Source organism: Acanthochromis polyacanthus, chromosome 9, assembly GCF_021347895.1.
Source record: "Acanthochromis polyacanthus isolate Apoly-LR-REF ecotype Palm Island chromosome 9, KAUST_Apoly_ChrSc, whole genome shotgun sequence".
Classification (NCBI taxonomy): domain Eukaryota; kingdom Metazoa; phylum Chordata; class Actinopteri; family Pomacentridae; genus Acanthochromis; species Acanthochromis polyacanthus.
The window spans coordinates 27533749-27560767 of record NC_067121.1 but is presented as its reverse complement, the minus strand read 5'-3'; the positions used below and the strand labels follow the sequence as shown (position 1 = coordinate 27560767).

The window sequence follows — 27019 nt, the reverse complement described above, 5'->3', positions numbered from 1 at the left end:
CAGGTACATTGAGAGCTTCTGCGTTCGGTCTTTGCTCCCTCTTCACCATGACAGTCCAGTACAACTTTCACATTCCCGTAGATGCTGCACCACTCCATTTGCCCATCTCACACTCCAAGCTCTCATCACCTTTGGAGCGTATTCCCAAGATACTTCAACTCCTTGGCGTGAAGCAGCCAACCACCGACCGAAAAGACAAGAGTAAATCCAGAAAACATGGTAAAAGCCCACAGGAGGTATTGACATGATCTGATTTCTGTTCCAGTTTTCTGAATGTCAAGATGAAGACGTTCCACAAGTGCGGATAAATGCCAGAAGAAACTATGATTTTCTGGAAAATTCTGGAAGAAAATTTATGCTGGTTGCTGTCGAGACAGAATAAAAATATTTGCTTCGGTAATAAGGAGTATATACACAGAGATATTACACATCTAAGATATTATTACCATTATAAGACATTTCTTAGCAGGCTGTTTGTCTCTCAGTCTTTCACAGAGGACATCATCTTGTAATTTCTGTGTGAGGCGGTGAGCAGCGTTGAAGAAATGATACTTGAATCATTAAAATCCAATTTGCAGGAACGGGGCGCAACACTCCATCACAGCTATCAGCTGAGCCCTCCTCTCGACATCGCGGGAGAACGCGTTTTTGATTGTGCCTGGACAAACTGAAGGATCAGAGGAGGAATCAATAGCAATACAGCATTTATTAACAGAGTCCTCATGGATCAGAACACTGTTCATCCGCTGGGAATCACGGATGAAAGAGTGAAAGAGTGATGGAGGTAAAGAGTAAAGTGAAGCGTGCAAATAAGACTCATTGACCTTATATGTGTAAAGAGCTAAAGAGCATGCTCCACACACACACACACACACACACACACACACACACACACACACACACACACACACACACGCTCCAGTAGTGCTCTTGCCTAGAAATCATGCTGTTAGAGTTAATGAATAACGTCCCCCCTGCCCCAAAGGTCGGTTATACAGATGGCATTAGACGCCATCTCTCTCTTTCTCTATGTCTCTCTTTATGTCTCTCTCTCTCTCTCTCTCTCTCACACTCACACACACACACACACACACACACACACACACACACACACACACACACACACACACACACACACACACACACACACACACACACACACACACACACACACACACACACAATCACTTAAATCAGCAGATATATACAAGCAATCACTTGAATCAGTGAATGTTGAGAGTTCTGTACACCTAAATTTCCAGCCACATTAGTGCAGGATGTCATGTGAATTCAAACCAAATCAGTATTTAATTGACACATTCATCACCTTTTTCTCACACACACACAGAAAGCAGAGGAGAGGGAAAAGTGGCGTAAAGAAAGTGGAGCTCCTACATCCTGCATGTGGTCATTAAATTAGCTGCATTATTAAAAGGTAAGGTGATACTGTTTAACCTGCATTAACATTCAATTACCAATAGCACATATGGGTGCACTTTAACGGACACACACACGCTCTCACATATAAGCGTAATCTCATTGACCTGCATTGACATTTGTGGATAAATGGGAAGCACAGGTGAGCAGAGCCACAAACTTCATGACCCACATGAACATTTAATGAAGTCTGAGAAACATGAGTCCTTAATTCAAGCAGGGCCGAGTAATGAGAGTTCTACCACACGCACACATGCACACAGGACCACACACAAAGCTGTTAGATTCACCTCCTTCAACAGGTGTTAAAAGACTCTCACCTTTTGACATTTATCATCCAGTCCATTACTCATAAAGCCCATAAAGAAAAATCTCATTTTGAGGGATGAAGTGAGAGATGTCAAGTTGTAGCCGTCTAATTTGGATGTCAACCACAGACATCTCGACAAGCCTGCTATCATGAAAAATTCACTTCATGTGCTATTAGAATGCAATTTTCGTATTTGGTGTGTCATTGCACGCCATGTAGTCACAACAAATGACCCTGTTCTTCAGCCTGTAATCCTAATCTTAACCAAATGCCGTGGTATTTTAAAATGCGCAAAAACCTCAGAATGCATGAGACGTGACACACAAAATGTACTTGAAGTGGCGTGCTATTTATATCCCATGATATCTTATTAGACAAAATAACTCGTACTTGAAGGCCCACTCCGGCCCACAGTCCTTTCAAAGCTTCTTCTTTGTGTCCACAGGGCTCCAGAAAGGATTACTCTGTTCTGATTTTCATTCTTAACAATGAATTGTATTCCTCTTCCCCAGTATTTGCCTTTTGTGTAGATGACTGGTAATGAGTGCAAACATCGATTTCATTTGAAGCTGCAGTTTTTTTTTCTTATACCAGCTACCTTTTTGCTCAATCAAATAAATATGTTGATTCAAGAGCTGGTAAATTGATTTGTAATAACTTGTGCAGCTGTAATAGTCTCACCACATGTTGCTATTTCACTGTGTTGCTAAATTTTTCATTAATGTTCTTTGTGGAAACTCGACTCAGCACAACAGCAGATTGATTTGAAGCTTTTGAAGCTCTGAGTTGTTGAGAAATTTGAATTCGTAAAGCAAAAAAATCGCATGAACATGCTGATTTGTTGGAATAATTACTATGCTGATAACACATATCTGGTCCTTGTTGGTCAAAAAGCAGAATGACTCTTCACATTTTTATGTCAAGATTTTAAATGATGCTATTTGCACTCTCAACTGCTGCTTGAATACAGGTGAAATTACATTTGCACATTTTGCAGAGATTCACGAAGAGCAGCAACATATTACTGCCTGTTCAAGGCTTAACTTGAAGGTCGCTAAATTGGCTGCTTTAATGTGACCATTGTAAGAGGCAAACTGTGTGTTTTTCTTATACAACACTAAACCTTGTATAGTCATGAGTTCTTTTGCTCTGTATTGTAAGAGAGGCCTGAAAATAATTTCTGTTGGCAGAGTGTAGCATTAACTGCAGTTATGTGATGTTCTGGTAAAAGGCTATTTGTCTCTAACAGTTTATTCTTCGACTTTCTGCAGTTGAACAAGCAACCTTATTAGCGAGGCTCAGACTGAGGTGTCACCGAAGTAAGGAGCTCTCCTCTGAGTGAGACAAGGCTGCAGTGCATCTGTAACAAACCTAGTAATGTTTGTTATATTTGCATTAGCACAAGCCATTGTTTAAAAATCAGCAACACGAGATGCTTACTTGCTCTAATGGCAGCAGTGATGACATCTGTAAAAGGAAAACAGGATGGACGCACCTTGAAGGATTTCATATATCTCAGAAGGCAAGGTTTGTGTAATCAGAAAGCAAAGATTCAATCATCGCTAAATTGAATTTGAACGTTCATTTTAAAGACATTGAGAGTGACTCAAGGGATGGTTGTGTCGGACTGAATAATGAGGCGAAGTCAAATGCTAATTCATTATGAGTGCCAGGCAAGAGATAGCAGGTGACCTCAAAACTTTGCTGTCAGAGCCAAGCAGCCGAGAGAGACGGACAGACGGGGGAAGTGTAGCAGACAGACAGAGAGACAAGAGAGAAACCGCGAGCGGTAGAATGAACAACAGAATCTGAGGGCCCTGAGGTCACGGCTGAGAAAACGCAGCGGGGAAAGTAAATTAAAGTAAGCAAAGTGGAAAGTGAAAGGGCAGCGTGAGGGAAACAGGGAAAGAGTGCAAGAGAATAATTTATCATGGAGATGGAAGTGAAGGAAAGAGAGGAAGAGGAGGTGCTGAAGATCAGGAGGTCGTAATAGAGAGATGCAGGAGGCTGAGACTGCAGAGGAGTTGTAGTTCCCACCTGCATGTTATTTGGCCCGAGGTAGAGGCCTTCTTGTTCATTATTGACTGGGATCACGCCCTTTATTTTACACTGTGCATGTGTGACAACACTAGCGGCCGCCACCTTTAAACCCCAATAACCTCTCTGGACACACACATGCAGCACTCTGTGGTACTATTACACACTCATCCACACCGAATGATTCTGGAAGCAGGACCATTAAATTCAGTTTTGTGAGCGACCTCTGATGCAACACAGGGCTCGCCACTGTAATTCCACACTCTAATAAAGACTGGTGTTTGACTGTGTGTGCTTGTGTGTGACGATCAGCATACAGTCGGTGTGTGTGTCCGTAGACGGTTGTGGGCGGTTGTGGGTCGCAGCCCTTGTCCGCGCAATCACCTCAATCACGATCCGGCAATCTAATAGAAGCAATTCTCCACGTAGGACGTCCTTAAGACTCTTTGGTGCATTTCTCAAGGTCGACCATGCTCCTCGCACACAGACACACACACATGCATTTACACTCTTGTGCACACACTGAGATCAAAAGCTCCTTCAACACGCCCACATACCCCCGGTCACCTTCCCAATCAAATCCTTTCAGTGCAGTCCACCGTTGATTCCTTTCGCTTCTCACACGTCTCCTCTAGCAGGAACGTGATGCTCGCATTGTTCTGCCCAAAGCTCTCACCTCCTGTGTGTACAGCAATTCTTATGTTCCCCAAACTCCACACTCCGATGAGCGTTTCAAGCCTCAGAGGCAAATTTCTTACAACCTCCATCTTATTTTCACAGCTTTGTCAATCATCATACACACCAATGTAAAATAGATCTAGAGAAGCAGTAACATTACTAAAAACAAGTCAGACAATTGAGCCAATTGATTTTTAGCACCTTGAGGGTATCACAACAAGCTGTAAACACAACACTGAGATTTTCAATGAGACACTCCACAACTGTGTATTTACACATCCAGCAGTTTCGGAACAACATGATCATTAATATGGAGTCATGCTTCCTGACAAATATTCATTCATATTCATGCTCTGTTTCGCTCTATTTTTGGTGTCTACCAACTCTTTTCATCGACAACAGAAGCCTGTTGCAGCTGGAAATGAGGTGGATGAAAGCAGCGCACAGAGAAATGTTGCAGATGCTGCTGCTGATCTGAGCAGCCTGAAGTATGCGTTCATCAAGTGTTTTATTTGCTTTTTGCTTTCATCATGTACCACAGCTGCTCTCACAAAGTATGCACTGTTGCATGCAGTATGTATACAACTGGGACATATTACTTTGTGATTTTATTGCGTCTTAAACTTTGACCATCATGCTCTTATATTCAAGAGCTGTTATGTGCCTGGGCGCTCTTGGAGGCTCAGTTTTGTTTATAGTTGTGCAAGACATGCCGACAAATCCTCTACTGCTCAGTAAATTGCGGGTCAGAATGGCCAGAAAAGCAGGTTGACATCCAGAAACAAACCAGATGTTGTAGGACGTCCTGCTGTTTCTTGCTACTTGCATTTTGCATAGTATTTACACAGTAAATACTTTTCTAGCATACTTTATAGTAAGGTATAATGGGTATTAGAATACAATGTATCACAGATGGACAGAGCCATATCCTTATATGCCTGAAATGCATATTTTTCAAAAAAAAAAAAAAAAAAAAGGTTTAAACATTGACCCAAATTGTCCAGGATAAAACTCAGCGCCCCCAAGTCAGAAGGTCTCTGCCTGAACCCGCTGGATTGCTACCTCCACACTGGGGCTGAGTTGCTGCCTCAAGTGAAAGATTTTAAATAAAGATCTTGTTCATGAGTGACGGGCAAATGGAGTGCGAACTAGAAGGATTGGTGCAGCATCTGCATTACCCAAACCAACGTGGCAAAGAGGAAGCTGAGTTGAAAGGCAAATTTACAAGTCCATCTATGTTTCAACCCTTGCCTTTCGGCATGAGCTGTTGGTCGACATCAAAAGCATAAGATGGTGGATTCCAGTGACCAAAATTAGTTCTCTCTGTAGGGTGATGAGCTCAGGCATCCAGAAGGAATATGAAGCGTAGTCATTGCTCCTTCACGTTGACAGGAGCTAGCTCAGGTGGTTTCTTGGTGCCTATCATTGGATAGACCCATAACTCACTGGAAGAATTGCTTATCTCATCTGGCCTGGGAACAGCTTGGTGTCCCCTGGAAGGAGCTGGAAAGTGTTGCTCAGGAAGCACACATCTGGAATGTCCTGTTCAGCCTGTTGCCACTGTGACCGATCCAAAAAATACAGAAGAAAATGGAGGGACAGAGGGATAAATAGAAAACCAAGATGTGTGTGTCCTGATGGTAGACTGTATATAATAATGGACAACATTTAAGTGCAAAGACATCATCCTGCCTCCTGCTCTGCTTTCAATTCTAAACTAACAGAACAACAATCTGTGTTAAAAATATAATTGATATCTTGCTTGGTTTTCTAGATAACTCACATTCCTAATCCTTTTTATCTAGAATAATGATAAGCGTGCTGCCCAAGAGAGTTCAAGGTTGCGTCAGCTTGGTGTGAAGATCAAGAAGTGAGACAGGAGGCAGGATCATTAAATCTCGTCTCCACCTTCCTGCCATCACTATAACAAGACGGCAGCGCCCATCTCTGAAGCAATTTGACTACACTTTCGCGCAGTGGAAGGAAGTGGCAGCTCATCTTCCATCTTTATATACCATGTTGTGTATATGAGGATGGATGACTAACTGATCTGTTGTAAGCAGATGCGGCCTTCCTGTTCAATGTGTGATTAAATCCAACATTTTAGATATTTTAGATATGCTGTTGAACTTTAAGACTGCTGCATCCTACTGACTATAACAGTATCATACGGACTAAAGGCAAAAACTGTGAAAACACCATCCAACATGTAAAAAACTCCAACGTTCCCTTTAGGAAGCTGAAGCAGAACCTCTTTATAAATAAATCAAAATCCTGTGCTTCCAGTAGAAATCAGTGTCTCCAGCTGTCTGTTTCTGTCTTCCTGTTCTCTCCCCACAGGGTGGCTGAAAACTATCACTTTGCTGCCGTGTCCACTCACTGGAAAAAGACATGTGCAATCAGCGTCTGTCAACACAGAGGCCAAACAGTTTCCCCCACATTCTTCCATTTTTCTGTCAGCCTCCAAACTCTTTCCGTCTGGCCTATCACCGTAATCTTCTTTTATTTAATTTGATGTCACTATTCCCATCTACTTCTTTCTGTTCATTATGTCCTCTTGCTCTTATCGTTCTCCTCAGTGATCCAACAATGTCTCATTTCCAGGCGCAGTCCTCTCACACTATTTTACAGAGCTGGCAGTGCTTCAGGTAGCTGTCACACTGCTGCGCTAAAAGGGCTCTACTGGTAGAGGGAGCGTATGCTTGATTTTTTATTATAAATGTGTGTGTGTTTATGGACGTGAAGAAGTTATATGGTTTGATCGTAACAAGCATCCTCGCTAGTCGCTCCTTCCTATAATCCTCTATAGGGAAAAAGGTATAAAAAGAGAACCAATAAAGCTGGAAGGACAAGGGTACATATAGAAGAGCAAAGAGCCAGTGAGGAGTTTCAACTCTCTTAAACTCCAACAGCAAGCTTTCCTGTATGCTGGGAGCAATCTGCCCGCCAGCTCCGTCTGGGTGAGGTGTTTTTTTCTGTTTTGTTTTCAGGAAGACAAGACTGTGAACAACGATAAAGTTAGAAACCCAAACAAGTTAATGAGGAGCAGGAAATAATGAGCTGATTGCATGATTAGAGGCATAATTCCTCTGCACGCCGAAAAGCCCCCACAGGTATTTCATATTTACATATCTGTTCCGGATCTACATGAGCAGCAATAACACGAGGTGGCTTATGCGTTCAGGCTTCACTGATGTTGCTTTTTCGCTCAGGTTCAGGCAGCCATAAAAAAATGGTCATGAAATCAGTACCCATCCTTCACTTTCATTGTTGAGAAGGCAGACAGAAAACTAGCCAGCCGTGCTGTCCAGAGAGGCAGATACAGGTAAAGGTAATTGCTTAGCAAGAGAATGAAACAGGAGATAGGATCAGGTGAAAAGGGAGAGGTGACAGTCTGTAATTGGAATTGGAGAAAGACGGAAAATGGTGGGAAAAAGAGTAAGAGAGGAAAAAAGGGGGGGGGGGGGGTCAGATGAAGAGAAATAGAGGCTTCTGGCTGAAACGCCTCATGCAAACTTGCTGTCACAGGCCATATGCAGCCCGTCACAACGTATCGTAACATATGGTCCCTCATGTCATGTTACCACTCATGCCATCCTGTGGTGTAGCTATACATGTCTCAGACCAGAGAGCACAAACAAGTCCATGCTTCAGTTGATGTTTGTCAGCTGCCACACATTCACGTTTTAATTGAACATTGTGCACAATTTATGGCAGCACACAGTGTACAGAACACTTAACTCATGTACAAACTTAATGTAATGAGCAGCAGAGAGTAATGTCCCTGCGACCCGAAACATGACAGCCTTCCACCAGTGAAGGTTTATTTATGTGCATTACTTGAGGTGGCATTTGGTAATGTAATAACAAGATGTAGACGGTGAGACAGCTTGACCATACACTCATACATAAACCTTCCCTTTGCTTCCTCATTGCAAGTATCTGAGGGCAAGTAGGGAGACTTGTCAGGGAAGGTAGTCGTCAACCCTGAAGATCAGCTAACACGCACTGTTGCGTTTCAAGTGCGCTCTATTTGTAAAAACCCAGCTACCGCCGTGGATGAAATGTGTGAGAATGTGTGTAGCGTAAATGAACATACCCAGGACTGAAGCGTGGTCCCTGATGCCTCCTCATCTGTCCAGCTGTGTGCGTATGTTGAATCTGTTTCTCCTCTTTGGCCCACAAGTTGCCGACGCTGCTCCACACGTGCGAGAAACCTTCACTCCTCCTCAGATCTCCCTCAGTCTGCCTTGCTGTCAGACCCTGGCATCAGCAGCTGTACCAGACCTACCACTCATCCCCCTCTTCTCTCTCCTTCTCCCTCCCTCCCTCCCGCCGGCAGGCTCGTGGTTACACACCTCCCTTCACTCCTTGTTGATTACTGTCCCCCCCAAAAATGATCCAGACCTTCACAGCAGAAGGGCTGGAGGCTCACGTGAGACTTTCCTCTCCCTCAGTCAGAGCTCCTCAGCGGGTCAGGGTGCCCTCCATCTCCCCCGGCGTGGATGTGGGATTATGAGAGGAGAGAGGGAGGATGGGGAAGGAGCGTGCTGTTGCTGTAGCTGTTGCCTCTGCCTCCTTCAGTATGAGCGCCTCTCTCTCGCTTAGCATGCTTTTCATCTCTCTCTCTCTCTCTCTCTCTCTCTCTCCCTCTCTGCTCTCTCACTCTTTATCTCTCACCACCCCCTCCCTCCCTCCTCTCAGTCACTGTCTATCTGCTGCTGCTCTGCCTGTTTGGATTCACAATTCAGTGTGCTGCCGAGCGTATGGCTGAGGGAGTCTCTCTAAACAAGCAGGCAGGAAGAAAAACGAAGAGAATGATAGCAGTGATTAGAAAAAAAATACAGAGAAGCAGGCGAAAGGCAACAAACAACAATAATTATAGTACAAAAAACAAGAAATGAAGTGCCTTAAAAATCACAACAGACTTGTTCAGTACTGAAATCAGACTGAATATAAACTGATATGAATAAATACATTACAAGTCTTTCTTTCCTTTTAGACATTTCTTATAATCCGTCTAGAATATGCTCTCAACTGTATAATAAAAAAGATTTTTAACATGTTTCCCAAGTTGTGACCTTTTACTAAAATATAGATGGTATCCAGAAGTGATGGACGTCTTTGTATCAGTTGTATTTGTCCAAATTATGTCCATTAGTTCACTAGCAAGAGCCACACCATCAGCTTGAAGCTTGATTGTTTATTGGATGCGAATGAATGTTAAGAAAGAATGGTATATAGTATGGTATGTATAAATGTACAACAGGAGGGGGAGTGATTGAGGTGTGGTCCTACTCCTGAACTTCCATTTAATGTTTTCATACACAAACACATTTATATTCTTCATATGTCAAATGAGGACATATGTAATCTGTAGAAACTTGAGCAGAAAACACAGCTGCAACTTTCAGGTCTTGGAGAATTTCAGAAAAACCCTCAGGGAAGTCCTTTCAGCAGAGAAATAAAAAGACAGGAAGACAGACAGACCCAATCTAATCTGGCTTTAAGCACTGACCTGGGGACAACCCGTCTCTACAAAATTATGTCCCAATACAACAAGGCTGCACTGTCAGCTACATTCAGAAATATACTTTCTGCTGGATTACATTTGTTTTCAAGTGATCACAAATGTGTTTCCAATCAACATATCTTCACCATATATTTTATTTCTCTACCGTCACTCCTTTTTAGTCATATAGTAGATGGGGTGGAACTTGTCACCCTGGTAACAGAAAATGGAGTAGAAGCTTCAAAGACATATTGAAAAGGTTGTTTGAACTCGAGTGATGTATATATTTAATCTTAACCAACTAATTCTGGTGGCTACACTTCTAGCTTGCACTAATTGTTGTGTCTGTCAGTCAGAAAGTAAAATTTTCATACACCTAACCTCCTAAAACAAAACTTAACTGTAAGAATAATGGTCAGTCACTGGACTCAAACACTAGTCTCTTTGGTGGGAGTCCAGTCGCTGACCCTTCCCTCCTACTTCTTACTGCAGACTTTGTGTTTGTTCTAATCTGAAAATCTTTCCTTTAACATCACAGGTGAGAAATGTATTGAGACATCAATTAGTAGCACAGTTTAATTGTACAGAAACACAATGTTGTGGTAACTGGGAACTGCCACAGAAGTACAACAACGCAGGAAGTCAAAATCTTAAACAACCCATTCTAAAGGCAGACTTCATTTGTGTCATATAATCACAAGCAAATTAAAAACTACCGCAGTCAAAGACACTGCTCCCACTGGATGGGCAGAAAACATAAAAAGTCACAAGTTATTCTCTTTGGACGTGGTTTAAAATTTCAAACAGCCCCTTAGGCTGGTACAATGGTAAACAGCCAATCAAAACTGACAGCTTGTGCCACATGTAGCATGACGTCAGTGACTCTGCATGGAATCTAAATATACAATATGAGAACAAACTCTGGGGTCTTGTTCTACGTGCGTGGTGATATTCACTTAAAAGATGGAGGTCAAAGTAGACATACTTGTAACTGATTTGTCTCCATCTTGATTTGTGTTTTAAACTGTGAAAAGTGAGTTTCTGGTCATGTCTTCAGTGTGAACAGTTTTGAAGTGTTAGAATAGAGTAATGACATAATGCTGTTTGTCCCGTTCTTTGTGGAGCGTACAAACACAACACGCCATAGCATGTAAAAGCAACCAATGTAGAGACAATAAAATTTCAGTTCTATACATTCATCTGTTGCATTTTGCTGTGTCATAACATACAAAAGGAAGATTTAGGTTACAAAAAATTATTCTTTGGGATTGTCATTCTTCCAGTGGGTTTGTTCTGTTTAATCACCTCCCCCATTTCGCCCGAAGCTTGCAGAGAGAGGGAGCGAATGAGAGAGAAGGAAAATAGACATTTTTATTGTTCGGTCCTGTTGCCTTGTCAGGTTGGATCAGATCACAGAGAAGTGAGGTTGAAACACACACATAGACACAGAGAAATACACACACATGGAGAACACACAGTCTTGTAGCCTGACTGACTGCCCTGGAGGTCAGTTAACAGCTCATCACAGGAAAGGAGAAGTCTGGCCTGCGACCCTGAGGCCAGGGGTCGGGCAAGTCACCATGCTTGGTGGAGGCCAAGTCCAGCAAACACCTACCGCTCCAACCCCTGAGCCAATCTGACCCGCCCGCCCACACACACACATAAACATACCACATTACATGGTCTTCCTTTACCTTAATGCAGCAGCACATTCAACAGTCAGATCAACCACATTTTTCAAAATGTACCCAGGTACGAATTGCTAGTTGTAAATATTAATGCACATGGCTTAAAACATACTTTTTGGTTTTATATAGCTACTTATGAAGTGTTGTCTGCTTGAGTAATGTTAAATCATACTCTTTATGCCATGTTCCAGAGAGAGAGAGCTGCTTTTATCAGGACCAGTCTTAACATGAAAATACACATAACTTTATGTCCATCCGTGGTAATGGTAAAGGTCTGTCTTTGTAAAATGCAACATCTGCTTTGCTATTTTACTCCAAATTTCAATAATCATGGGAAAAAATGGCATCATTGTTGCAGGAATATTCTTGCCATTCTCTCTTCCACCTCTTACCCCACTATACTGATGAATTTGGTATTTATTTAGAAGCACCTACACAGGTTCTTCTTCACTGAGGTCATATGAGAGTGACCACGGTGGTAACAGACAGTCAAACTGAGACGGCTAGTCTAACTTTGGCTGGAGTCTTTATAATGACTTTGCCACGAGTAATGTCATTATTTTCTCCATGACCTGCCTTTGTGTGTGCAGCTGTGGAGGCTGTGTTACAGCTGGCGTTTAGCTTTGAATATCCATTTCACAATATGTAGACAATAAGCAAACATTAGTAGACTAAAGTTGTCCCGCTGCGGTCAAATGCAGTCAAGCGTAACTATGTAGATGGACACAATACAGCAATTCTACACAATTTTGATTGCAGTTTGATACCGTTTTGAATGATTCACAGTTAGTCTAATCATGCAATACACTCAGCAGGAGTTAATACTCATCACTTAGAATTAAAATACGACACATTGATTATTTAAATTCAAGCTAAGGGTGAAATCTATGCTTTTGTGCCTCTGTAGAATGAGGCTTGGTCCAGCTCCTTTGCTGAAGCAGAACTCACTTCCCTCTTGGATGGTGAGACTCTTTAAAACACTCATATTATTCTCAACATTTGTCTAAATGTACTGGTGTCATTTTAGTCTTTGCACACGAATGTGTATCATGTAATGTACATGGTTTGTACATAACGGAGAAAGGACAGGTGTTACTAATAATGTGAGCAACCTCTCTGTTCTCTTGAAGTGTCTTTGTAAGCCCTGACATTGAGCCAGCATTCACAGCCCCAGAACCTTGAAACTGAAGCTGCTAGATGGATTTCAGGCATCATTAATTTCATTATTTACACCTGCGCTTTTGCTGTTGTGACACGTCGGAGGTCTATTGTAGTGCACTGATTGGCTCCAGGCATGTTCCAGCTATTTCCTGCTCTAAACAGCTACAACAGTACAGCTACACCCAGCCCACCTCTGAACCACGTCCACGGGGCACATTTTCCATTTTCAGACTTTAGTATGCTTACAAAGAGGTCTTTGTCCTCTGAGTGAAGCAGTGAGTTCAAACACTCTGATCAGCGATTTCCCAAGTTAACTAAGAAGACAGAACATATACATCAGAAAACCTACCGAAAGATCTGTTTGTATCAAGCTAAAGCATCAGGGACCTCTCTATCCGCTGAACGCATCCAACCATAGTAGGACTGCAAATAAGTAAAACTTCTAAAGTGGGTCAGTACACACTCCCTTTAGAGCATTAACATTAATGCATTAACTCACTGAGTGATGTTCGTATGGCTGATCTTAAGTTTTGCCTCACTGCATTACATTTAGAAACAGCCAAAGGTGCGCTGAAAGAACTGGGAGCCACACAATGGCAGTCCTGTCAATTAGAGGTGTTACATCCAAGAATAAATCCACAGCAGCAGTGTCTGGCGGATTAAAGTTGCTCTTATCTGATGACAGTCAAACCCTTGTGCATTAAATAAGTGGTGCACATCTAACAGAGCTACTAGTGATTGTCGGTGCATCTGTTCAAGATGTTAAGAAGATAAAAGAAGTTTTGCTTTGTCGACTGCGGAATTGGTAATAACATTTTTCCATGCTCCCCATAAATGAATGACACCCTGTTAGAACCTCTAACATCATTTGCTGCAACATTTGTAAGCTGAGACATCTTTTTCATGTTTGAGAGTGATTTTAGAATACCATTTGGATGACACACCAAAGGAACAGGTGGTGTTTTTCTGCTGCTGTATGCAACCTTTCAACTGTACAAATGGAGTCCCAGGGAATAAACAAATAAATGCTCCTTGGTAAACTGCATTTACCATTTTAAAAATTTACTTTGGTCTGAGCTGTTTAAATTATTTGCCCAGACTATTTTGTTATTTATTCCCATGATTCATTCTGACAGCTGCAGAGCACCCACCTTTCTATAACCACACCTTCTTCTTCATGTATTTGTTTCATTTCTCTGTCTTGAACTCTTGCAGATATATTCATGTGGGCATACAGTGACCAACCACAATATACATCTTTATAGTGGGCACAAGATTACTGCTGGAAATGTAGGAATTGTGGTCACACATGGCATCCAGGCGACGGTCTCCTTTTCCAAAGCTCCACTTTTGGGGGTACTTTCAGTTGTGCTGACATTTAGGACAGAATAGGATGGCATTTGAGTTCTGAGTATATGTGGGATGTGGGTCAAACATCAATGTATCAGATGGCTTGGATGGAATATAGCAAGCAGTAGCTGGTACAACCCTGTTTACGAGGGCTGAATGTGAAAAATGACTCAGCTATTGCACAGAAAGCGTAGGGAATCCAGCTTATTTATTACAAAGCCAAACAGAAGTAAATGTTTTTGGTAATGAAACTGCTTTGTCTATTTTTTCATGATCTTCAAACTCAATTGGGTTTTTATCTCACTCGGAGAAATGATTCATGCTCACTCTTACCTTTTCTTGTCACCTTATGCTTAAGTACTTCCAGATATGCAAATGAATTCCATAAAAAGAGCAGCTCCTCCGTGAGGAAATGGGAAATTTGATTTAAACAAGCATACATTATAGCTGCTCCTTCTCTTTTTGTGTGCTCCAGCCTTCATGCCTCAATCAGCAGCTGCGCCAGGAAACTAATCACAGCTTTGTTCAGTGCTGTTGTGTTTGGCAACTTCTCCGCATTTCAGTCTGTTCAACAGGCAGACAGTCAAAAGTCAAGGGAATTACATCAGTGACTGTAGTGGCACTCACAAAAATACCTTACTCTTCTCACATGACCCGAGTTATTTCCAATCAAGTAACTCTATACTGGGGACGTCACAGTCCAAAACCTCAAAACAGAGTAATGTTAAAAATGTGCACGTGTGTACTCAGTAGTCAAACTGAATTGACTTCCATTGTATCCCAAATGTGTCCAATTTTTCAGGCTTGTCTGAACTGACTATGTTAAAAGGTTATGAGCTGCTGTAGCTTATATTCTGGTACCTACCATGAAGAGAAATTTAGGAGAAAAGTGTGAGTGCTTGGTCTGTCTAGATATTACTGCCAGAATTCAGCTATTGTTAAAATGATCCCTGGTGGTCTGACGTTCCAGTTTGGTTTGTGTTTAGTAAAAAAGAAGGGAATTTAGTTCTAAAGTACTAATAAAACATTTACTTTGGAAGACACCCCAGAATGGCTGAAAAAATGCCAAGTGATTCCTCAAGGGGAGTAATTGGGTTTCTCTCAATAATAGAAAACTGTAAGGTCTTCACTCACTATATAAAGTGCCACGAGATGACTTTTATTATGAATTGGCGCTATATAAATGAAACTGAATTGAAAACTGAATTGAACCTGTCTGATACCACATGACAGGAACAGACAAGTCATCAGGACAAGGATTTCAATTTAGTCAGTAGAACCCATTAGGAAATAATTTGCTATTTACATTTGCAAACTGTGTTAATGAATGGTTTCACTTGTGGTTTTTTTATGATCTGATAGGAATTTTCATATTATTTTTTGGGTTATTGCAGCATTGAGTATTTTTCAGTTATTTTAGTAAATTTCCATATAAATACAGTATACATACATACATACATACATACATACATACATACGTGTGTGTGTGTGTGTGTGTGTGTGTGTTTGCATGCGCGTTTTTTGGAGTTGAAAATCTGTAATTCCTTCTTTTTCTGTATCTGAAATACATGGAAATATCAGTACAATGACAACAATAAGCTATGAATTTACACATGCAATCAAAAAAATTACAATAAATTTTAAAATTAAAGAACTTTTTTAATGATGTAAAAAAATTCATAATGTTGTAAATGATTTCCTAGTTTAATAGAGTAACTGTTTTCTTTACAACTTCGTTACTGCAAATATATTTATAAAAGCAAAAAAAGACTAAATTAGTGACAGTCAACAGACAAAAAATGGATAGATTTGTTCTATCTATCTATGAATTTGAATTCTGGCAAACTGCTCTATTTTTACAAGAAATACTTATTGTCTGTAATTTTACGGTACTTCCAAGGTGCCTCAACTGTCTAAACTTAATTGATCGATTTCTATGCACTTTGACTCTACTAAACAACAAGACCCTACCAACTTGGTATTAATTGTGTCTGTTGGTGGTTGATTGAGAGAAGCCTCAGACAGAAACACTTTATCCGAGTCTGCCGATAACAAATTGACTGCTCTGCGGCTCAGCTTGAGAGCAGCTTACTCACCGCCGTCTACCTGAGTCGGCCATGACACGCCAGGTAATAACTTTGTTTTCAGTGCACCCTCAAACAAAATGGATTTACGAGAAAGGAAGAGCTTTTCATCCTCTTTCCTTCACCTTCTCCCTCCCTCTGTCTTTTTTCTTCCTCGATTACTCACAGCCATTATTTGGCCGCTAGAGAAAGATCACTGATGACACATTCATTAGCATCAATATTACTGAGGAGAGGAATAGCAGTTTGCTGTGATGCTAACTAGGCTGGCAGTGTAACATTGTTATCTTCACGTGGGTGTGTCTTTGTGTGAGTGTGTGTGTTACTGAGAGTCTTATCAGTGGAAACAGACCTGGACGTGAGCAGGGTGGTGAGCAGGAGGAGGATGTGGAGGGGGCTGGAGGAGGGGAAGTGTAAGAAGGCAACGATGAAATTGGAGGATAAGAAAATAAATGGGGGACTGGTAACGGGCAGAGATGAGGAGATGGACATTAGACACGGACATGTATCAAAAAGGGATGTGAACAGTGTGAGTAAAAAGACAAAAATGGAAGAGAGAGGGAGAGGAAAAGGAAGCAAATAGGACGTGATTCGGGTGGAAAGTGGGAGAAGCAGGCGGGACTGGGAGGAAGAGGGGAACAGAAGTTGGTTGAGGGCGAAGATGCCAAGAAGGTGATTAGGAAGATAGGCAGGTGAGAGGAAAATGGCTTTGGAAATGAAGGTTTTGCTGAACTGATCCTTTGTGCAGGCCAGATGCCTCCATCTCTCACTCTCTGCTCTTGGCCTGAGTTTCACCGTGTGACCATGTGCCCATAACATACATTATGTCCTGCATGTTTTGACACTGGCTATACAACAACGGCTGCACCTTGAAATTACTCTGTCACAGATTCTGTAGTTGCTACAGTGTTTAATATACACTCTGTTTATTTGAGTGTCTGAGCATAAAACATGCAGTGTGCTGTAATCAAATTCTCACAATGGATTGAGTGTCTTTGGCACAGACAGGGCAACACTTACACCTGCAATAACTGATTGTTTTGATCACTTGGCAGCAGTGCATTGGCATATCATCACTCTAATAAAGTTGTTATGGCACGTTAACAAACCAATTCACACATCCAGCTGACGCACAGCAGCGTTAGCTTTCATTTGGCTCTCTGGCCACCTGATGAACGGTCTCTTTCTAATTTTGGCCTCGTACCAACTCCCCAGGGAAATATCTGCCTCTTTAGTGGCTAATTGTGTTTACCAGCCTGTTGCTAACTATGATTTTGGTGCTGTTCAGGTAATGAGTCTCTTTACTCAAAACACCTTCCTGCTGTGAGAGAGTTAAAAGTCTCATTTTAGTGATCAGTGACACTAAGGTGATCTGCAGAGACACGTTCTAATTCAGCTGTATATCATATTTTACCCATTCTGTATAGAAACATATCGATCAGAGCAGCTTTGAGTCATAAAGCTCCAGACAGGTGTGTCTGTCTGAAGCTAGAAGACATCATCAAGTTCAAGTGCAACTCTGTTTTCTCTGTGCTGTCTGTATCAAGCACATAACTTGTCCAGGTGCCGTATCTAAAAAAACACTGCATCAGTGATTCATGTCTCCCAGTGGGCTCCAAACACATCTGTTCCCATTAAACTTTACTCTCTATTACATTGCTGTACAACATTTCCAAGACAAATTCATCAAACCGACTCAGATGTGGGCAGTGGAGGAGATAGTTTATACTCATCCATAGGTGCTGATGCAGCCAACTGGACAACATTCAGGATGCTCAGAAGAACCAACAGCACATCACAAAGTGACGAGCAGATGTCTGCCAGCACATATGCATGTACCACTGCAATCTGTACCAGGGCTCAGTGCCACATTTACCAAACAATGTACATGACAGTCAGCAAAACAATCTCTCAAGGTCCGCTTGCTTGTTCTGGATCAGAAAAATAGATCACGTACAAGGACGAGATGCTCCCTGACAACCAAACAAACTTTATCTGCGGAGGCGATTCTAATTTTTCATCTGTCAGAGTCTTTTTGGAACATCTTGTTCATATTCATGATGCATTTTTAAGAGTCTGTGTCTATTTGTTGGATTATGTTAATTATGAAGTGCTGTACAACTGAAGTCTATTATTATTGTAGTGGGAGTCCCTGTTGCTTGTGCTTTGGGATGCATATCATGTAATTGCATTCCTAGTTTGAGTCTGGCTTTGGGCTCTTACTGCACGTCATCTTCTGATGTTAAGAGTCAGAATGACACTAAAAGAGGCTTTTAAAAAAGTCGCTGTTATTATCATTGGAGGAAATAATGATGAGATGCAGATGAGAGGAAGTTGTTTTCCTCAATGAAATTAGCATTTGTTTACTTCTTTTCACGCAGAGTTGGCCTTTTCTTGGTGCTATTCTTGCCTGTTCAATGACTCATTAAACCTTTAGAAGACAAATTAAGTTTTTCAGGACAACTGCTCCACTGCAAAACTGTGAAATCTACACTGTAAAAAAGATGTAATTTTATGGAATTCTTTTTATTTTAGAGATTTCTTTCCGCATTTTTGAAACACATGAATGTATCAATTAAATTACAAAAAAGACTGTGAATTTCCATGTCTAAAGTAAAATAACACAACTGAAATAGTTTTTATTTTTTTACACTAAAGGATTTTTGTAATTTTACAAATAGTTTCTTTTGATTTAATAGATGAAACTGATAAATTTAAGTTTAATACTGTCAATATATTTTGATAAGTAAATAATATAATTTTTTGTGACAACAACGAAAAAAACTGTGTAAATGTGTTTGTTAAATGACAGATATCGTGCATATTGACAAATTTTTTCCCAACAGTAATGCAGAATGAATGTGTTTTCATTGGTGAAAAATGTCAACAAGCATTGTTCATCTGTCAAAATACAGTTTTTTATCATTATGCAAAACAGTTTTCATTATAGTTAGCTGTGTATTAGCGACATCATTTAGCTATTGTGGCTTCTCACTGTATTTTTGTAAGATGATTGTCTTCCATTATTTTCAAGTATTTTTGGTGCCACAGCTGCTGGGATATCAGCTTTTTAAAACAATTTAGGGCTATCCTAAAATCTATTTCCTTGTTGCCCTGAGCAAAAATGTTGCATCTTTACAGCAGGACATTTCAACATACACACAGACTTTCTCAGACCTTCAGTACAGCAGGATTGTGGATTCTTACGTGAGGGCTGTAAGGTATTTCTCTAATTCGCTTCCACGGCAACAGCTCTGTCATACCAACCAGCAGTCACGAGCAGCAAAAACTTAAATCTACAGCATTGCACTGACACACAATGTGTGTTTCTCAGCAATACCGTCGGAGAGAAAAGGGCATTATCAGCGATTTGCCCTATAAACACTCTGCAGTTATGCGGTGCCCTGAAGGTACTACAAACACACATTGCCTCGCTTAGAAGGCGCAGCAGGCAGTCGGAGCCAGAGCGTGTGACTTCCAACAGAAACCCACAACAAAAGCTCTGACATAAAAAGAGAGGAGAGATGAAAAGGAGTGTCAGAAAAATTTGAAAAAGTCAATGGGACAGAGCTTAGTGCAGCAGAGGTACTATGTGTATTTTAGAGGAGATTGATAGAAATGAAATGAAAAGGAGATTAATAATAATAATCATATTTAGAGGGGAGACAGAGTGTATGCCTGCTAGAGATAACTGGAGATAGAAGAATGACAGAAAGGAAGGAAGAGATTGTGTGTGTGTATGTGTATTTGTGTACGTGAAAAATGACAACAACCCTGCAAAGGTGGAGAGAGATGGAGTGAGTGCGAATTAAGAGATATGGAGATATGACAGCAGACGCCTTGTGAAAATCAATGCAGCTATGACTGGAGAGAGATAAAGTAGATTGAGGAGAATTGGGGCAGGGGAAGAGAGAGAACGGTGACAATATAGCTGGAAGAAGGGCAAAGGAGAGAAGGGTCGAGAGAGGGAACGAAAGAGTGATTGGGAGCGAGAGAGGGTGTGATGAATATAAGAGAGAGCAAGATGATGTGAGAGGAGCTGTTGTTTGTCCTCAGGCTGCTCTCTTCGAGGAAGGACAAGAATGTGGGGGTGGTTAGCAACATTTACTGACACAAACTGTGAGTGTGTGTGTGTGTGTGTGTTCATTTTTCACAGCAACCAGTCACCAATAACATTATATAAGAACGATCAAAACAGAAGAAACCATGGCAACTGTAATCCACTAGTAACAGCCACTTGCTTCTCACACAGAGAGAACATAATATCAGGTGTGGCAGCAAAATCACAGATGCTAAACATCTCAAGCTAAAAATCCCCCCCAAGAATCCGTCTTTAATAATCCACGCCTGATGGTATTTTTACTATCAGCCACCTAACGGGGGAAGAGATGTTTTGTTATCGTGCCGCTGCAGGTCGCAGGGCTCTTAGTCAGAAAATTCCTGATTGGAGCCCACAGAGCGATGGGCATAGCTTCTAGGAGATGAGAATATTTTAGGCCTGAAACTGAGGCTTGATGGACAGAAGATCAGGGCGTGTGGGTCACCATCCCAAATGACTCCCTTGCTTCCAAAATCTCCGAAACGAGCCTCCAACGACTGTCTGGACCCCCAGCTTAAGGGAGGATGAGGGGGATAAATGAGGCAGCTCCAGAGAATGCTGTTTCACTAGCTACAGCTTAAAAGCTCATTTACATCTGTTTCACCGTCACGTAGGGCTAAAATGGGCCTTGCATGGCCTAAATAGCAGTTACCCCACCTGCTTTTCTTCTTTGACCCAGAGACAGATTAGTGTGCAGAGTCTGCTATGAGACAGACGTGTAAGGCTAAAGTCAGAGGTTACGTACACTTTGGTTGAAGTCATTAAAATCACCGACTAAATTGGAGCGAGGAGCTGGCTTGTCAGCAGGCTGCAGTTTTTGCAAGTTGGTTAAGACATCAATTTTAAGCATGACACAAGTCATTTGTTATTTAGACTAAGTTGATTAAACAGCTTGTATAAGTCCAGAAAAGATTATGGTTTTAGAGGCTTATTGTAGACAAATTGCAATCATTTGAGTCTATTAGAAGTGTACCTGTGAATCTATTATAAGGCCTAACTTTCAACTCGCAAAGTGACTCTTTGTGGGACAATCCAAAGAAATCAGACAAGACCTCAGAATGAGATGCTGGACCTGCACAAAACCATCTCCAAATGCCTTAAGCTACATGTTTATCTGTACAAACAGTAGTATGCATGTATGAACACCATAGGACCATGCAGCCATCGTACTGCTCAGGAAGGAAACAAGTTCTGTCTCCTAGAAACAAATGCACTGCAGAGTGAAGTACAAATCAATCCCACAACAACAGTAAAGGACCTTGTGAGGATGCTGGAGGAACCAGGTTCAAAAGTATCCACTGTATATCCACAGCAAAACAATTCTTTTACTGACACAACCTCAAAGACGGCTCAGCAAGAAAAAAAGGCCCCTGCTCCAAAACCACCATAGAAATACAGACCACAGTGTGCAGCTGCTTATGGGAACAAAATTCTTACTCGTCAGAGAGAAATCCTCTGGTCTGATAGAACAAAAACTGAACTGTTTGACTATAATGACCATTGTTTTGTTTGGAGGAAGAGGGTGAAATGCAGCCTAGAGGCATGGTGGTGGCATCATCATGCTGTAAAGGTGCCCTGAATTAAGAGTGAATGTTGCACTTAAAATAGGTGACATCATGAGAATTAAAAGTTATAAGGATATACTAAAACAATATCTAAAAGTGATAGCAAGGAGGTCAAAGCCTAGTTGCAAGTGGGTTCTCCAAATGAAGCCTATATAAACTAACCTTGCCAGCAAGTTTATTTCTCACGATATTTGTGAGTTCACAAATCTCTCAAGAAATCATCTTGCTCCGCTCCCGCATTCACTGTTCGTACAGAGCCAAGTTGGCACGGGCCAATCACGCAGCAGTATTCGTGTGTGGGGCGGGATATCTGGGTGTGAAGACGACACCAAGCGCCAGTAGATCAAAACAAACATGGCAACGGAGGACAACGAGATGCTGCTATTAAGTCAGTTTTAGCTGAATCTCCTATCGCTTCTTTGAAGGAAGAACAACGAGAGGCGCTTTGCGCATTTCTGGATGGTAAAGATGTTTGTGCTTTTTTACCTACGGGTTTTGGTAAGAGTTTAATCTACCAATTGGCTCCGCTCGTTGTGAAGATCCCGCGATTTGCTAAAAACAAACCTGTCAGAGGCGGGACATACTGTTGCATTGTCCAATCCGTGCCTCTTTCCTTCAAACGGATTTACATGGAGCGGTCCCAGATTGATATTGTGGAGTACTATCAAGTACTACACAATTATTAATCTGGCTATTGCCAGGTTATATATAAACCAGACTCAGTTACACCACTTCTGTCAGGATAAATGGGCCAAAACTCCAGCAATTTATTGTGAAAAGCGTTTGACCACAGACAAACAATTTAAAGACAGTGCAATTAAATGCTAGCAAAGTGGTTGGCAGCTTCTGACCCTTTTGGGAAGTAAAGGAAGAAATAAAACTGAAATAAATCATTCTCTCCACTGTTGTTTTGACATAACTGACTTCAGACAGGAAATGTTTACAGTAGGGTTAGTCTGTATAAATAGAGATATCCCAAACCTACTATTTTATAAATATTTGTTCTAATGATGATAAACACAAGACACTTTAATTTAATTGTAAACTACTCTGAAAGTCTGTACTCACAAGCCAAAGCATCAGTTAGGTGGCATCATCAATTAGTTGGCGGTTATACCACACCTATGGTAAGCTGCTTTAACATTTTAACATTTAATAGGATGGTTAGATAAGCTAGATAGATACATAATGCAGATATCCATATTTCAGTTTTTTCTCAAAAAAATCATTTCAGATATCAACAGCATCATTTTTTGTCTCTAACAAATGACATCACTACAATCATTGAGTTGCAACTCAAGCATGACTTGTATCAGTTAAACTTTTAGATATCTACAGCTTGATTCAGATTAGTCATAATTCTAGTTCAAGCTACCAACCTCCAACTGTCAGTCTATCAGACTGTCTACCTCTTCACCCTGTCACACACCTGGGATTCATCCACTCATCACATTCTGTATAGACACTAGCCAGTTTACTACATTATTTGCTCATTTTATCTGCTGTATGTGTTGCCTGTTCTGGATTTTGACCCATACCTACTTTTCATCCTGGATCTCTGTTTGATGATTTTCTGCTTCTGCTTGATCAGATCAATTTCTAGCTTTAGAATTCTGGAACGGACTATCACCCATTGCCCAATCCTCCTAAAAAAATGTTGTTTCCCGCGCTGTATTTCTGACTCTTTCTGGACTGGCAGGTAGAAAGGCTGACACTGCCGTGTTTAGAGCCACACCCCTGCTAATGTACTATACACTGTGGTATAATATCTTTGGAGTCTAGTGCAAAGTTTTGTCTGCAGCTGTTCATGAAATTATGGTATCACACATGAATAGTTTAGAACAAATAATTCTCAGACTTTTACTCAAAATCGCTGAGGCATACACAGCCTGTCTTTGATTTACTTCTCAGTCTCCTGTTGGTTTGTCGAACTCACTAAACACATGTAAATCCACAGCAGCACAGTTGAAAACGGCAATGGCTTTATGACAGTAAAGCAGTAAAAAAGTTTTTTCAACTTGTTCTCAGGTTCAGTGAATACCTGCATTTTACATCATTATCTCATTTCCCTCACGAATATTGTCTACAATCATCAACAGTCTACCAGAACCATTAGAGAAAGATGCAGGAGTGAATATACTGGTTTGACATTGTGCTCTGTTTTGATGAGGCCTTATGGTTTCTAACACAGTAGGAAATTTAGAGCATCTGTTAGTTCCAGACTGAAAGAGAAAGGCTCGGCTGCTTCTTGATTTTAATGCCTGACTCTAATAGTCAGGACTCCTGCAGGGACCTGAGGGCCTACTTGCTGTAAGGAGGAAACAGCAGCTTGAAAATGGAGTCGGCTAGAAGACCCACTGAGATCTTTTATGCGATAATTAAAACTTTACTATCAAATCTAAGAATCTCTTGAGGCCACTGCAGAGAGGAGAGCAGCACAGTGCTCTATGATATGTGTTTAGATTTCAACAGAAGGAGACACGTGGAGCAAAAAGGAAAAGGAATCTCATGTCTGCACCACAGTCCATGAAACACTTTGCAGTTATTTGTGCAATTTGTTTGCATCAACAGAATGAATCCAAATTGTCATTTTTTCCAATTTCCTCACAAGTAGATGATTGGTTTTCAAATTTATATCAATTATATGTAATTGTTCACGTTTGGGTTGTTACTTCAGGATTAGACTTTTGAACAAAAATAATTGTCCATTCTCATGTTTTCAGCTGGAGGAGTCCAGCAACAGAGTCAAAAGTGCACCACCATGAGCTAATATCAGCCATGCAATCATTTAACAGCTACACAGTATATTACACATTAATAAAATGCAAACACACTGTATGTCTGTATGCACAAGTTTGTATTTAGAAGAACAGGGCTGTGCTGAAGTCTTAGCTGGTTGGTTAATTATATAAGATGAGGTGCTGTGCTTTGGGCTTCACTGCTGCTTCCTTTCACTCCACCTGCTGTCAGCAATGTTTGATCACTATAAATGAGTGTATTTCATGTTTTTTATTGTTTCATTGCACCTCTGTTAAAGCAAGAAATCTCTGTGTGTCTGTGTATCTCAAGATATGTAAGATATATGAAAAATGTGCATTTCCTCCCATCAAGTTTGAAGCAGATTGGACAAGTGGCTGTCTAGATATACATAGAATACAAACAGAGGGTTCTTGATTTAACTAAGAGGTACAACGAAACAATTAAATACCGAAAAATGCTTATTTCAAATGATCACATATGGCTGACAGTAGGTGGAGTCAAAGGAAGCACCATTAAAACTAATGACAACAGCTTCCTTTTCATAATAAGTTTGGGTCCTTAGCAACATTGCTGATAGCAGATTGAGTGAACAATTGTCGGGACACGCGAGTGATTTTGGTTGGTAGGTCTGCCTATAATCTGGAATCAATCAATTAATTAATCACTTCAATTCATCTTAATCTATATAGTACCAATTCACGGCATGTCATCTCATATCACTTCACATAGTAAGACCTGACAAGTTTAAAAGAGAGAACCCAACAACCCAAAGTTGCCTTCCATAGATTCCCTATGAGCAGGGAGTCAGCGACAGTGGGAAGAAACCAAAGAAAAACCCCCTCAATCAGACTTATTTTTACAGCACTTGTCATACCAAAGAAATGTAACACAACGCGCTTCACAGAACAAAAAGAAACATTTTGTTATAAATGAAGGACTCATTACCAATGGAGAATGAAGAAATGCTATCATAAAAAATGAATGCCTTTAATGATTTTGCCCAGCAACTGGGGCAACTTAATTCATGTGTTCTGTGTTCGCAAAGGAATGTGACGTAAATTTCATTTTCCACTCAAATCGGCAGAGATCTCGCAGATGTCCGCATGCAGCAGAATTTATGATCGCACAGATTGTCCATATGGCAAGCACACCTACAGCACATGCACAAGGAAAGCAAATGTTGCTGAAAACAAATGTTTAGTAGAGGACAGACCTTTATAATTCATAATAACAGAAGAGCTGTACATAAAATAGTTGCTGCTGGACTGGAGGTGCTCTGATTAGTACATGGTTTCAGTCAATGGAGCACAAACATCGTGGAAAGTCCTAATTTCTCCAGAAATCCTGTGCTCTGTCTGCCCACTGTGCTCGGTACGTCTCAGGAATAATCTCATTATGATCTGTAATCAGCTGCTATATCCATCCATTCTCTATACACCGCTTTATCCTCACTAGGGTTGCGGGGGGTGCTGGAGCCTATTTCATCAGCTACTATATCCCTTTCTGTTTTTCTGTGTTCGATCTAAAGGGCAAAGTGGCCGTCCATGTCGCTGACTGGCATAGATCTATCGTACCATGAACACAATGTGGTGCACGCTCACTTGCTGCTTTCAAAAGCCATATTGGTCTGTGCAGATGGATCCAGAAAGCACAAATTAGCCCTCAGGCTCTGGTACAGACAGCCAAAGGCCTGCTGAGAATACTGTTGTGAAGGCAGAAGAGGAAACAACTTTAAGCCAAAATATGCAGATTTCTCATTCAAAGGACTTTGACACTGAACTTGTGTGTAAAGTATAGTGAATGAACAGCTACTGAGAACGGTGAAGGACTGACTGACAACCATTTGTCTGATCCACTTCACATTTGGTGGCTGTATTGCTGGGGATCTGAGCGAGTGCAGTGTCGAGGTTGAAGCAAATAAAATGAATAGAAGCTGTTTTTGTGGTCCTCAACCTGTCCTTTGGCTTCTTGTGGGCGCGGTCTCTGTTGCTAGGCAATGTCGACCAAGGCAAATGTGCAAATTACACGTGATATTGTCATATTTTGACAAACACACATCCTTTGGATCAGTTGCAGAGATGTGGCAGCGGAGATACACTCAGACACTTTATTTTATCCTGAGCAACAACAACAATAAATTGACCCATTTCTCCAGTCTATGAATAATGTTCACATACGTCTCCAAATCCTTCCAAAATAGGGTGATGATAAATTATTGCATGGTCACATATCCAACATACATAATGCAGTTGTGCTACTAGGTCAGTTGTTGGATAGAGGCTCCCTGCAGGTACAGTCCAGTGACAAGCTCAACACACAGTAATAACATAATGCAAAG

General features: G+C 41.1%; 1 protein-coding gene across 1 annotated transcript in view; it reads right to left on the bottom strand.

The window, feature by feature from the left end:
- LOC110967137 (leucine-rich repeat and immunoglobulin-like domain-containing nogo receptor-interacting protein 3) overlaps positions 1–9242 on the bottom strand; it is a 52724-nt gene extending 43482 nt beyond the window's left edge. Inside the window, exon 1 of the mRNA XM_051952968.1 lies at positions 8562–9242. The gene's annotated coding sequence lies outside the window, so the exon portion shown is untranslated. The remainder of the gene's footprint in view (positions 1–8561) is intronic.
- Between the last annotated feature and the right edge of the window lie 17777 nt (positions 9243–27019).